At 38.6% G+C, this 14,803-nt stretch overlaps 1 long non-coding RNA gene across 1 annotated transcript; it reads right to left on the bottom strand.

The window, feature by feature from the left end:
* Positions 1 to 5,755: 5,755 nt before the first annotated feature.
* LOC149147686 (uncharacterized) lies at positions 5,756 to 13,619 on the bottom strand. The gene is made up of 2 exons (XR_016262581.1): positions 13,270 to 13,619; positions 5,756 to 6,011 (listed from the first exon to the last, which is right to left on the bottom strand). It is a non-coding gene; the product is annotated as an uncharacterized LOC149147686 (long non-coding RNA).
* Positions 13,620 to 14,803: the final 1,184 nt, after the last annotated feature.

The following is a 14,803-nucleotide window of genomic DNA, read 5'->3' as shown; positions in this document are numbered from 1 at the left end:
GAAAATCGTCGAGGAAATATTGGTGGGCACGTGAAAGCTAATTTTACAGAAGTTTACTCCACAACCAAGTGATGCGTAAATCATAGTAATTTTGTTGTGTTTTTCACTTGGAGCTGCAACCTCCATTTATGAGGAGAATGTATTTCTTTATGTTTTAACATATAATATAAAGTGTGGCTAGTTGTGTTATGACATTATTCCTTAACAAATAGATTTATGACAACCTCATTTTGTTTTACTCTGTTTTTCTGTGAGCTATTCCCTGCATTTAATTAAGTCTCTATAGCATCTCTTCGCCACAACTAAGGTATGCATACATGTACAATTCATTTCCTCTGAATGTAAAAGTTGTACTCTATTTAAGTCATTGGGTAGAGAAAAAAAAGAAAGAAACCAAATAAAGGAGTTGTCTAAAAGCATAATGATTAACAAAATTGTTGTTAAGACACCCAAAATTTTGTTCCTTTCCTTCCTTTAAAGTTAATATTGTAAATAAAATCTATTGAGATCTTCATTTACTTTAAAAGAAGGAAAAGAACAAAATTTAGTGTCTTAACAACAACTTTGTTAATCATTTTTACTTTTAGACAACTCCCTTATTTGGTTTCTTTCTTTGTTTTTCTCTACCCAATGACTTAAATAGAGTACAACTTTTACATTGAGAAGAAATGAATTATACATGTATGCATACCTTAACGTATACTCTATCACATCCACAAATCTATTAGATACACGCAAAATAATGTTTATATTTTATAACCATATAAAAACTCAAAGTTCCTATTAATTTTCTTTCATATTCATAGGAGAAAAGATTCCATATACTTGCATGCACGAAAAGTCCATACACAATCATCATAAATCAGTAAAAGTTTAGAGAATGTGCACATTTCCTTCACTAAACTTTACATATCAATTATCATGACCTACCAAAATACAAAAAAAAAGTATAATTATGATGTCTACTTTGGGAATTACTCACTTACCGAGAACGTTCTTTGACTATGAACTACATCCATCAGTGCTTTTTGAGCTAGGATTTTCTTGTCCTCATAACAAATAACATATTTGACTTCTAGGTGGCTTATTTTATAGAGTTTTTTTCCAACATATTTATGAAGCATCATGTCTCAAGGTTTGTTAACCTTTTGCTAAGGTTTTAAGGTTTGTTTTAGTTTGTATTTTTTTCTTTTTCTCTAAAGCACGTTTTTTTTTATCTTGTGCTTCATTTCACCTTAGTAGTATTTCTCTCCATTTAAGTGAATAACATATCTTTCTCTCGAATCATGTTAATTTTTTATTATTATTATTTTCTCCTAGGGATTTTTAGGGAACTTTTATGAAAAATCCATTATGTGGATTTGATCACCAACAACTTTTTCTAAAATGGCAAGAAGTCTTCTAAACTCTAATAATCTTTCTTGAATATTTCCAAACAATTTATTTATTAACAGAAATAATCATAAAATAATAACATTTTCACATAATTCTCATCATGACTCTCATCACTTTTAAATATAATTTGTAATAATAATATACTATATTATATTAATGTTTTAAGTAAAAAATCATTTTATTCTTGTTGTTATACACCTGAGACACTATGATAATGTTATGGTATTAAGGATAATTCGAAGGCTAGAAAGTTTCACGTAACGTTTTAAAATGACCTGCACTGCGTTCTGATTAATACTATATAAAGTGGAAATTATTATTATTATTTTTATTGTATTTCTAGTGGACTCTGTTTAATGAGTCGACATTTTGGTTTTGTCGTTTGAATTTGGTTACACACTTATTGTTTTAAATTGTTTGTAAGTAGCCAGTATTACCGGACATTTCGATTTTGATGGTGTGTAATTTTCTTTTTTATTGGATTTCTCACAAAAGTATTAAAAAAACCATATAGAAAAGTCAATTAAGTCATTTCATTAGATTATTACTTACAATTATATTTATCAAATCGCATGTTTGAGCTATTTAATGTACAAAATCAAAGTGTCGTAAAAAGAAATCAGATCACATCATTCCTGAAAAAGCCCACAAGCATATATAACTTCTCAACTTTTAATTTATAAAACAAAACTAAAATGATTCATAATTTTAACAATTAAGAATCATTTAGCTTTATTACTGAATATAAGTCGGCCAGTCGGTGTAGTGGGCGTCCAATGGATATCAAAGTCAACACATGTTGACAATTCTAAACATACGCGTTTGGCTACATGCGGACTCATCATTATGGGGAGTCGTTCAACCTATTTTGTTGGTATTTCATTGAAAAATGGAAAGAGAGTCCTCTGCATGTGCCAAATGGGCGTCGGCTTTTACGTAATCTGTGGTTGGAAGTCAGGTAGGAATTTGAAATCGGAAGCTTCATCTCATTAAAGCTGAGGGATTTTATAATGGAGTTGTCTAATGAGGTAGAGGAATTGTTTGGATAGTTAAAAGTGGTTGGAATCTGGGCAAAAAAATTTCAAAAAATCTTGTAGAGGCAGTGCTTCAATCGTGTTTTTGATGGTGGAATGGATTCAGCACCATCAAAAACATTTAGGACACTTAAAATTTTGAAATTTAACAATTATAACTTAGATTTACAAAATCCTTACTTGATTTTCTCTAAATATGACCAAAATTTTCATAACTTTCCGCGCAACTCCTCAACCTCTCCGCCTCATTAAACTACATGTTTGCAATTCTAAAAACAATTTAAATACATACTCAAATAGTTGATGGAGAATTTTTTTGATTTAATAAAAAAATCTTCGCATCCAAAGCAACTTGCTCATTTCATCCTCTTGTTGAAAGGAAATAAGATAACCACTAACCTCAAAAATAAATCCATTATTTATCCAAAGGAAATGTTTGAGAAATAATATATATATATATATATATTAATAGTAATAATAATATTAATAGTAATGAGCTTTTTAAAATATATGTGATTTAATAAGTGTGAAATTAAAGTTGCAAACGAGTTTCCGTACCTTCCAATCTCATCCTTTCTTGCCGTTTCAGCCCTGGATTCTCTTTCGTTTCTCCATTTTATCTATGTATCAGACCCAGAAATAAAGGTAAAAAACATACAAAATGGGTTTTAAAAAGTGTATTATTGTCTCAAATATTACTCCATTAGAATTTGTCTTTTCATGCTTATTATCATAGAACACGGAGTTGCTATCAAATGTAGGATAGTTTAAAACTAATTTATGAAACAATTCTAAAATAATTCACATCGATAGCATATAAATCACCTTTTTTATTATTATTACTAGTTTGATAGATCATTTATTTATTTTTATATTTATTACAAAGAATTTTGTAAAATTTGATTATTATAGATTTTTTTCAAAATTGAGAAATGTGAAAATTAATTTTTGATTAGATTTCAGTGGTGTGATCATAGGGAAAAAAGATAATGGGCATTTGAAAGTAATGTGTCGTTCTCACAAATCTCTTATGTGCATTAATTTCATTAGTACCATTTTGTTATTTGATTATGACTAGCATTATTTTAGTGTGTATACTAAGTTCTATTTCATCAATCACAAACATCACAATTGCTAACTTCATGTTTTTCTAATAGCCAAATTGCATACTCAAAGTTTCTAACACCTTCATCAAATATGAGATATGCTATTTCTACATAGAGTTAAAGATATATATCCAACTAAAGTATAACAAATACATAAATATTATTCATTAGGCACATAAATCTAGTTGTTGCACTACATACACCCAGAGGCATTTTCAACCACTCATATAATCCATGTCTCATAATTAAAGTAGTTTTCAAAGTGTCTTATTTGTTGACTTGCACTTTTTGGTATCATTGCTTCAAATATAGTTTGATGAAGTAGTTGTTAATCTGTAAACAGTATGGTAATTCATCAACAGTAGCCTACTAACCTTCATTGAAACCAATTTGGCTTGTTAGACATGTGTTATACCCCATTTCTACTACAAGGAATCTAAAGACAAAGGCCATTGATTCTTATGGGTGATCTTCATATTAATTTGTTCTTAATGCACATTCTCCATATCTCATCCTTTTGGGGCACTATGACAATACATGAGTAATAGGGTGATATTTTTTGTCAAATTACTTCCTACCCTGTGAATTGCTATGACTAATATTGACTTAAGATTCTTGAAATATTGATTACTTGTATAGCCTAATGTTTGGAATGGAGAGTTATGAAACAATTGTATCCCATGCTCCATGACCCTCTTATGTTGTAAACTTGAGGCTCTTAGAATACTTCTTTGCATGCCTAAAATGTATTATTTTTCTTAGTTAGTGCATCATCTAGAGATGTCTTTTATTATTAATTTTATGTCAAGAAGAGATCATACTTCGTAGTTGATCTAATCAAATACTTAGCTTGATTGATATTCACCATTGTGATATTATAGTTACATTTGTGAGCATTTAAGTACAAGGATTTTCAATCCTTTCTCAAATGTTACTCATTTTTTCACCTTCTAAAGGTTTTATTTCTCATGTACATGTGTAGTATCTTCCAAAAATTAGGCCACACATAATAAGTGGCATGAAATGTGCCTCACATGTGATGTGCTTCCACTTCCTAAATCTAGATTTCATGTAATGCAATTGAAATCTTCCACAACATCATAATTCTAAGATATAGAAACATGCTACAACATATCTTAGTTTCTATATGAAAAAATGGTTATAACATAGTTACCAACTTAATGAGAGATGCTATCTCAAAACACTAACTTAACATTAAAAAATTATATTTTTAGATCAAATATACTAATGTCATTCAGTAAATCAAAATGTGATGCTATCAATAATACTCTTATTTACTAAAAAGATAAAATTATATATTGTTTGCCATAACAACATTACTAACTAAATTCCATTATGGAAAATTATCCTCAACTTTTAATAAAACCACTTATTTTGAATTAAATTAAATTTTATATTTAATTTATATATATATATATATATAATGTAAAGAAATTTTGATACCCATTTTCTACGAGTCCATTTTGTTAGTGTCATGTTGATAAAACTGCAAATGTGTTAAAGTGCATGCATTTGGAATACATGAAGGATGCATTTGGCTTTTGAACAACATCACATGGCATTGCGAATCGTGGGGCAATGCGCTTTACATTTAAAATTTACTTTCAGTCTGCACTCACTCATATTAAATTGTTTTAAGTTTACACTGCAATCTGACATAATTGTTTGACTGTTATTCTTTAAGGCAACAAATAAATCTTATGCTATTGGGTTGCCTTAAATAAATCTTATGCTATTGGGTTACGCTATTGGGTTTTAATTAGTGGTGGTTGTATACAATTACGGTTTGATTTTTTTAAAATTAAAATTGAATAATAATCATATAAAATTGAATAATAAGCATATACCGCTGTAGCTCAATACAATCGGATAGCATAAGATTTATTTGTGGCCAAAAAATAGTGATGTAATGGATGGAGTCGTTACTAAAACTTAAATCCTCCATCTCGTCACTCACGTGATGTTGATTTGACCTAAAATAAAGTAATTATTTTCGTGATTTATAGTTTCAGTTAACAACGACTATTATAAATAAATATTAGCATGTGATTGAGAATAGAAAACAGGGTCCCGTTGGAGAATCTATGCGAACCTTTGCTTTGAATCAAGTATACATCACTTTGTATTATTTTAGTGATTTTTTCCTTGAGATTTCCATACGGTAAACCCTTTTACCTAAATCAATAAAATACAAAACTCTTTGGCTGCTCAAATGAACCATATATATTTCCTCACACCGTCACAAGATTTTATAATACTCTCACACCGTCAAACGATTTTATTACAGAAATAGCAAAATGACATTATTCTTGAGAACAAAATGACATTTTTCTTGAGAACAAGGCAAAGTTCAGGTCGAGATCCAGCTCAGCACTCTCAGCTGCTGAACAGCGTCTACTGGTAAAAATATCATAGATCCATCTTCTTCATTGTCTCCCTCTAAATCTCTATTCACCTGCAAGTAAATATACGACTGCAATGCGGTTAACCCATACACATCAAGAAACATATAAATATAACGCAAACAACAATCTCTAGTAGCAGCAGTAAACCCTAGAAAGTTGTTTGGAATAATCAATCAACCCTGACGGACACAAACATTCTACAGAATGGCATGATGATGCAGGAGCATCCGTACACCTCAATGAAAGCAAAATAGAGAAAGAGGACAGGTGGACAACCACATGGACAGCTAGGCCAATCTTGAACAAGATTCGGTTAATAAACTAATTTTAGTTAAAAAATCAGTTAAAACTGAATGTATGTGTAATAAGAGCTGTAGGATTCTTGAAAAAATCAAGAAGACGAGAATAGGAAAACCCTGTGCGTGAGAGAGAGGACGAGATGTAGTTGCCTGAGAAATTTTGGGTTAAGGCTGAAATGCCTTAAAATTGTAATCTGCATTTGTGTATAATAGAAGCGTTTCTGTGTGAACTTGCGTATTTATATGTCTTTGTTGTTTTTTTCCGGTTTTCTTTTCTGCTGAAAAAGGAAGTATGAATGCCACAGCGTAGGCATGTTAGTATGCAGCGTTATAATAGAGTTTAGTAGTGAAGGAAGTTTCAGTTGCAGAGACGGCCAGCTTGTGCCGCAGTGGTCATATGTATAGATATTCGCTGCCTCGGGAAGAGGATAAAACGCGAGCCATGCCCGGAGCACGGCGTTGTGTCGATCTGTGGCAGGCGACGGGAAATGGAAGACGCCCTGGCGGTGATACCTTCTTTTGTGGCTGGCAACGATGCCACAACGGCTGAGTCGAAACTAAGTGGTCGAACGACAATGGCGACTACAGAGGAAAAAGCGGTTACTATTCGCACCAAGAAGTTCATGACAAACAGACTTCTGACTAGAAAGCGATCTGTGTTTGTTGTTCTCCACTCCGGGCGACCAGCTGTTTCGAAGGCCGAACTAAAAAAGAAGCCGGCAAGGTTATACGATGTGCGCGATCTTTAGACAATGGTGTGCGGTGATCCAAAATTTTGAAAACGCCATCGCGACCCCGCAGAGCAGAGATACAGCTGTTGCGCCTGTGACTGCAAAGTGGTTTTTGATTTCCTGCCATGGTGGATCTTCACGGGCGAAGGTAAATGCGATTTTTGTTGAAGTTGTCACGACTGAAATCGTTGGAATTTTTTTCAATCGGAGTCCTTTTCCCTACATGGACAGTTCCGGGTAGCTGTCCTGGCACTGGTCCAAGCGGCCCAGGTTCGAATTCGTTGAGACTGAGCTGTTGCGGCCAGATAGGTGACTTCCAGAGAGAGGTTTTGCAAATGGGTTAGACCGTGCAGAGGTCGAGGTCTTTAGGAATTTGCCTGGACGCTATTAGTGTCTCGCATTGCGCCAAGACAGTGGGAGGAGCGAGATCAAAGAACCTGAAAAGAAGGCGCGTGTGGATGAAGAAGATGACAACGTCATCATGCTTTGTTACCTGGTTTGTTCCGGCGTGGGCCTTCCTTGATTTCAATTTACAAGAGAGATCAAAATACAAGAAGCGGAGGCGTTTTTGGGCCATAACCCACAGGTCCCAAGATCGAGCGGGTAAAAATTCTGAAAATGAAGATCTTCCGGTCTTCATTTTCATCAAGTGGTATCAGAGCGGGATTTCTGCGGAGAGGAGTTTTTTGCATGCAAGGAAGAAGAGGTACATTTTTGTTGAAGATTTGTAAGCTTGTGAAGGTGAGAAGATTGCAGCAAACCTGGAGCAGGAGTGCTCAATTGGTTCGAGAGGAGAGAACCACGGAGATGCCGAGAGGACTAAGCTCAGGAGCGAAGCTTGGTAGGGCATCTGGTAGCAGGGAAGACTTGCTATTGCAGAGGTTTGGTTGCAGCTCACAGAAGGCAGTTCCACTGACGAAGTGAAACAGTGGATAGAATTGCAAATTGCGAAGAAAATGCATATGACCAGGAGGTCATAAATTTGTGCCTGGGAGCATATGACCAGGAGGTCATAATTTTTGTACCTCGGGAGTCTGATGCAGGAGCATCCGTACACCTCAATGAAAGCAAAATAGAGAAAGAGGACAGGTGGACAACCACATGGACAGCTAGGCCAATCTTGAACAAGATTCGGTTAATAAACTAATTTTAGTTAAAAAATCAGTTAAAACTGAATGTATGTGTAATAAGAGCTGTAGGATTCTTGAAAAAATCAAGAAGACGAGAATAGGAAAACCCTGTGCGTGAGAGAGAGGACGAGATGTAGTTGCCTGAGAAATTTTGGGTTAAGGCTGAAATGCCTTAAAATTGTAATCTGCATTTGTGTATAATAGAAGCGTTTCTGTGTGAACTTGCGTATTTATATGTCTTTGTTGTTTTTTTCCGGTTTTCTTTTCTGCTGAAAAAGGAAGTATGAATGCCACAGCGTAGGCATGTTAGTATGCAGCGTTATAATAGAGTTTAGTAGTGAAGGAAGTTTCAGTTGCAGAGACGGCCAGCTTGTGCCGCAGTGGTCATATGTATAGATATTCGCTGCCTCGGGAAGAGGATAAAACGCGAGCCATGCCCGGAGCACGGCGTTGTGTCGATCTGTGGCAGGCGACGGGAAATGGAAGACGCCCTGGCGGTGATACCTTCTTTTGTGGCTGGCAACGATGCCACAACGGCTGAGTCGAAACTAAGTGGTCGAACGACAATGGCGACTACAGAGGAAAAAGCGGTTACTATTCGCACCAAGAAGTTCATGACAAACAGACTTCTGACTAGAAAGCGATCTGTGTTTGTTGTTCTCCACTCCGGGCGACCAGCTGTTTCGAAGGCCGAACTAAAAAAGAAGCCGGCAAGGTTATACGATGTGCGCGATCTTTAGACAATGGTGTGCGGTGATCCAAAATTTTGAAAACGCCATCGCGACCCCGCAGAGCAGAGATACAGCTGTTGCGCCTGTGACTGCAAAGCGGTTTTTGATTTCCTGCCATGGTGGATCTTCACGGGCGAAGGTAAATGCGATTTTTGTTGAAGTTGTCACGACTGAAATCGTTGGAATTTTTTTCAATCGGAGTCCTTTTCCCTACATGGACAGTTCCGGGTAGCTGTCCTGGCACTGGTCCAAGCGGCCCAGGTTCGAATTCGTTGAGACTGAGCTGTTGCGGCCAGATAGGTGACTTCCAGAGAGAGGTTTTGGAAATGGGTTAGACCGTGCAGAGGTCGAGGTCTTTAGGAATTTGCGTGGACGCTATTAGTGTCTCGCATTGCGCCAAGACAGTGGGAGGAGCGAGATCAAAGAACTCGAAAAGAAGGCACGTGTGGATGAAGAAGATGACAACGTCATCATGCATTGTTACCTGGTTTGTTCCGGCGTGGGCCTTCCTTGATTTCAATTTACAAGAGAGATCAAAATACAAGAAGCGGAGGCGTTTTTGGGCCATAACCCACAGGTCCCAAGATCGAGCGGGTAAAAATTCTGAAAATGAAGATCTTCCGGTCTTCATTTTCATCAAGTGGTATCAGAGCGGGATTTCTGCGGAGAGGAGTTTTTTGCATGCAAGGAAGAAGAGGTACATTTTTGTTGAAGATTTGTAAGCTTGTGAAGGTGAGAAGATTGCAGCAAACCTGGAGCAGGAGTGCTCAATTGGTTCGAGAGGAGAGAACCACGGAGATGCCGAGAGGACTAAGCTCAGGAGCGAAGCTTGGTAGGGCATCTGGTAGCAGGGAAGACTTGCTATTGCAGAGGTTTGGTTGCAGCTCACAGAAGGCAGTTCCACTGACGAAGTGAAACAGTGGATAGAATTGCAAATTGCGAAGAAAATGCATATGACCAGGAGGTCATAAATTTGTGCCTGGGAGCATATGACCAGGAGGTCATAATTTTTGTACCTCGGGAGTCTGATGCAGGAGCATCCGTACACCTCAATGAAAGCAAAATAGAGAAAGAGGACAGGTGGACAACCACATGGACAGCTAGGCCAATCTTGAACAAGATTCGGTTAATAAACTAATTTTAGTTAAAAAATCAGTTAAAACTGAATGTATGTGTAATAAGAGCTGTAGGATTCTTGAAAAAATCAAGAAGACGAGAATAGGAAAACCCTGTGCGTGAGAGAGAGGACGAGATGTAGTTGCCTGAGAAATTTTGGGTTAAGGCTGAAATGCCTTAAAATTGTAATCTGCATTTGTGTATAATAGAAGCGTTTCTGTGTGAACTTGCGTATTTATATGTCTTTGTTGTTTTTTTCCGGTTTTCTTTTCTGCTGAAAAAGGAAGTATGAATGCCACAGCGTAGGCATGTTAGTATGCAGCGTTATAATAGAGTTTAGTAGTGAAGGAAGTTTCAGTTGCAGAGACGGCCAGCTTGTGCCGCAGTGGTCATATGTATAGATATTCGCTGCCTCGGGAAGAGGATAAAACGCGAGCCATGCCCGGAGCACGGCGTTGTGTCGATCTGTGGCAGGCGACGGGAAATGGAAGACGCCCTGGCGGTGATACCTTCTTTTGTGGCTGGCAACGATGCCACAACGGCTGAGTCGAAACTAAGTGGTCGAACGACAATGGCGACTACAGAGGAAAAAGCGGTTACTATTCGCACCAAGAAGTTCATGACAAACAGACTTCTGACTAGAAAGCGATCTGTGTTTGTTGTTCTCCACTCCGGGCGACCAGCTGTTTCGAAGGCCGAACTAAAAAAGAAGCCGGCAAGGTTATACGATGTGCGCGATCTTTAGACAATGGTGTGCGGTGATCCAAAATTTTGAAAACACCATCGCGACCCCGCAGAGCAGAGATACAGCTGTTGCGCCTGTGACTGCAAAGTGGTTTTTGATTTCCTGCCATGGTGGATCTTCACGGGCGAAGGTAAATGCGATTTTTGTTGAAGTTGTCACGACTGAAATCGTTGGAATTTTTTTCAATCCGAGTCCTTTTCCCTACATGGACAGTTCCGGGTAGCTGTCCTGGCACTGGTCCAAGCGGCCCAGGTTCGAATTCGTTGAGACTGAGCTGTTGCGGCCAGATAGGTGACTTCCAGAGAGAGGTTTTGGAAATGGGTTAGACCGTGCAGAGGTCGAGGTCTTTAGGAATTTGCGTGGACGCTATTAGTGTCTCGCATTGCGCCAAGACAGTGGGAGGAGCGAGATCAAAGAACTCGAAAAGAAGGCACGTGTGGATGAAGAAGATGACAACGTCATCATGCATTGTTACCTGGTTTGTTCCGGCGTGGGCCTTCCTTGATTTCAATTTACAAGAGAGATCAAAATACAAGAAGCGGAGGCGTTTTTGGGCCATAACCCACAGGTCCCAAGATCGAGCGGGTAAAAATTCTGAAAATGAAGATCTTCCGGTCTTCATTTTCATCAAGTGGTATCAGAGCGGGATTTCTGCGGAGAGGAGTTTTTTGCATGCAAGGAAGAAGAGGTACATTTTTGTTGAAGATTTGTAAGCTTGTGAAGGTGAGAAGATTGCAGCAAACCTGGAGCAGGAGTGCTCAATTGGTTCGAGAGGAGAGAACCACGGAGATGCCGAGAGGACTAAGCTCAGGAGCGAAGCTTGGTAGGGCATCTGGTAGCAGGGAAGACTTGCTATTGCAGAGGTTTGGTTGCAGCTCACAGAAGGCAGTTCCACTGACGAAGTGAAACAGTGGATAGAATTGCAAATTGCGAAGAAAATGCATATGACCAGGAGGTCATAAATTTGTGCCTGGGAGCATATGACCAGGAGGTCATAATTTTTGTACCTCGGGAGTCTGATGCAGGAGCATCCGTACACCTCAATGAAAGCAAAATAGAGAAAGAGGACAGGTGGACAACCACATGGACAGCTAGGCCAATCTTGAACAAGATTCGGTTAATAAACTAATTTTAGTTAAAAAATCAGTTAAAACTGAATGTATGTGTAATAAGAGCTGTAGGATTCTTGAAAAAATCAAGAAGACGAGAATAGGAAAACCCTGTGCGTGAGAGAGAGGACGAGATGTAGTTGCCTGAGAAATTTTGGGTTAAGGCTGAAATGCCTTAAAATTGTAATCTGCATTTGTGTATAATAGAAGCGTTTCTGTGTGAACTTGCGTATTTATATGTCTTTGTTGTTTTTTTCCGGTTTTCTTTTCTGCTGAAAAAGGAAGTATGAATGCCACAGCGTAGGCATGTTAGTATGCAGCGTTATAATAGAGTTTAGTAGTGAAGGAAGTTTCAGTTGCAGAGACGGCCAGCTTGTGCCGCAGTGGTCATATGTATAGATATTCGCTGCCTCGGGAAGAGGATAAAACGCGAGCCATGCCCGGAGCACGGCGTTGTGTCGATCTGTGGCAGGCGACGGGAAATGGAAGACGCCCTGGCGGTGATACCTTCTTTTGTGGCTGGCAACGATGCCACAACGGCTGAGTCGAAACTAAGTGGTCGAACGACAATGGCGACTACAGAGGAAAAAGCGGTTACTATTCGCACCAAGAAGTTCATGACAAACAGACTTCTGACTAGAAAGCGATCTGTGTTTGTTGTTCTCCACTCCGGGCGACCAGCTGTTTCGAAGGCCGAACTAAAAAAGAAGCCGGCAAGGTTATACGATGTGCGCGATCTTTAGACAATGGTGTGCGGTGATCCAAAATTTTGAAAACGCCATCGCGACCCCGCAGAGCAGAGATACAGCTGTTGCGCCTGTGACTGCAAAGCGGTTTTTGATTTCCTGCCATGGTGGATCTTCACGGGCGAAGGTAAATGCGATTTTTGTTGAAGTTGTCACGACTGAAATCGTTGGAATTTTTTTCAATCGGAGTCCTTTTCCCTACATGGACAGTTCCGGGTAGCTGTCCTGGCACTGGTCCAACCGGCCCAGGTTTGAATTCGTTGAGACTGAGCTGTTGCGGCCAGATAGGTGACTTCCAGAGAGAGGTTTTGCAAATGGGTTAGACCGTGCAGAGGTCGAGGTCTTTAGGAATTTGCCTGGACGCTATTAGTGTCTCGCATTGCGCCAAGACAGTGGGAGGAGCGAGATCAAAGAACCTGAAAAGAAGGCGCGTGTGGATGAAGAAGATGACAACGTCATCATGCTTTGTTACCTGGTTTGTTCCGGCGTGGGCCTTCCTTGATTTCAATTTACAAGAGAGATCAAAATACAAGCAGCGGAGGCGTTTTTGGGCCATAACCCACAGGTCCCAAGATCGAGCGGGTAAAAATTCTGAAAATGAAGATCTTCCGGTCTTCGTTTTCATCACATGAAACCATATATCATGGAAAAAATATTGAAGAAGATCTATCAGATAATGCTTATAAACAACAATAACGTACCTTCTCAGTACTCTTTGCCGAATCTAATATGGCGGCGGAGGAGGTGACTTGTACGAGTAGTGATGTGCAGGTGGTGAGGGGTAGACTGGTGGTTTGGGATGCGGAGGCGGAAATGTAGGTACTGCTTTGGGAGGAGTAGGGCTTACTGCGTAGGTTGGGGGAGGTGGAGATTTGTATCCGTATGGTTTTTTTGGTGGGGATGGAGCAGCTTTCGGTGGTTTCGTGACTGGAGAAGGTTTATGGTGTTTATGGTGCTCGTGGTGTTCATGGTGCTCATGGTGGGGAGGAACAGGAGTTGGCCATGATTTTGGTGGTGAAGGAGGAGGAAGGGGCTTTTCTACTGGTGGAGGCTTGGCGGTGGAGGCTTGGCATATGGAGCAGGAGTTGGTTTGGGAGGAGGTGGAAATTTGTACTTGTATGGAGGAGAAACTGGCACCGCCTTAGGAGGAGGTTCGCTATGTACGGGTGGTGGTTTCTCCACTACTGGGGGTTTGGGCGTGGGTGCAGGGGGCGGCTTATAATAGATTGGAGATGGAATGTGAGATGGAGGAGGAGGAGATTTGTAAAGGTATGGCTTCGGAGGTGGGGATTTATAGTATGAAGCAGCTGATGGATTTGCAGCACAAATGCTGCCAGCAATCAAAAGAAGCAATAACTTGGAGATGAAAGGCATCCCTGCAAGACTGACCATCCTTTTTTCGTCAGTAAAGAGATCGAGAAGCCGAACTGCGTCCTATAAGTTTCTATATGATTGATATTTATAGCAGTCGAGAGAGGTTTAGGGTATGAGAAGTTTCCGGATGGAACGTGGTATTTAGTAATCTTGTAAAGCCTGTCATATGCCATAACTGGACATTATTTTACTATTTAAATGAATTTCAAAGTAAAGTTGGTAAATGTCCACAACCATTCCTCGACTTCTGAAAATCGTGTGACAGTGGTTACCTGGTTCACGTGAGTTTACTTTCAGTCATAGTCCCTTTCAGAGTTTTCCCCTTTATTTTTTCGCGTTTCCATCTGGGACGCATTACCAGACTATATATTTTTCTTTTTGTAATTCATTCGCTATTCGGATCTGGTCGGTAGGCAATTGCATGTGCAGCGATCAGAGCGTCAGAAGCTTTTAAAAATAAAATAAATTGTCGTTTGTAATAATTTAAAAATTTACAACTTAATATCTAAGTCAAAAAGGTTATCTACGTAATATATGCTGCAATTAGTCACATCTTAGAATAGACAGCTAGACATTAAAATCATCTTGACAGCCACAGACATCTAACAGCCAATCTGCAAATATGAACTTCACAGTGGAAAAAGAGGAGGAAAATTGCCTTTTACCAAGTATACTTACTCTCTAAGCAGGAAAAAGATTATTTTTTAACATACCTTATATATAGTAAGAAATAAAAGTTTCGAATAAGGGTTCGACAATTGGAATATCACAATAGGCTTATAAATATTGGATATAAAGAAAAGGATGTATGAACTTATTAAAAAAATATTAAGATTAAAATGTGTACATTGATAATATTAA

This window comes from Pinus tabuliformis, chromosome 9 (assembly GCF_031772625.1).
Source record: "Pinus tabuliformis cultivar Carrire ecotype Pingquan chromosome 9, CPIR1, whole genome shotgun sequence".
Classification (NCBI taxonomy): Eukaryota; Viridiplantae; Streptophyta; class Pinopsida; order Pinales; family Pinaceae; genus Pinus; species Pinus tabuliformis.
The sequence above is the reverse complement of the archived record's forward strand: the minus strand, read 5'-3'. Positions and strand labels throughout refer to the sequence as shown.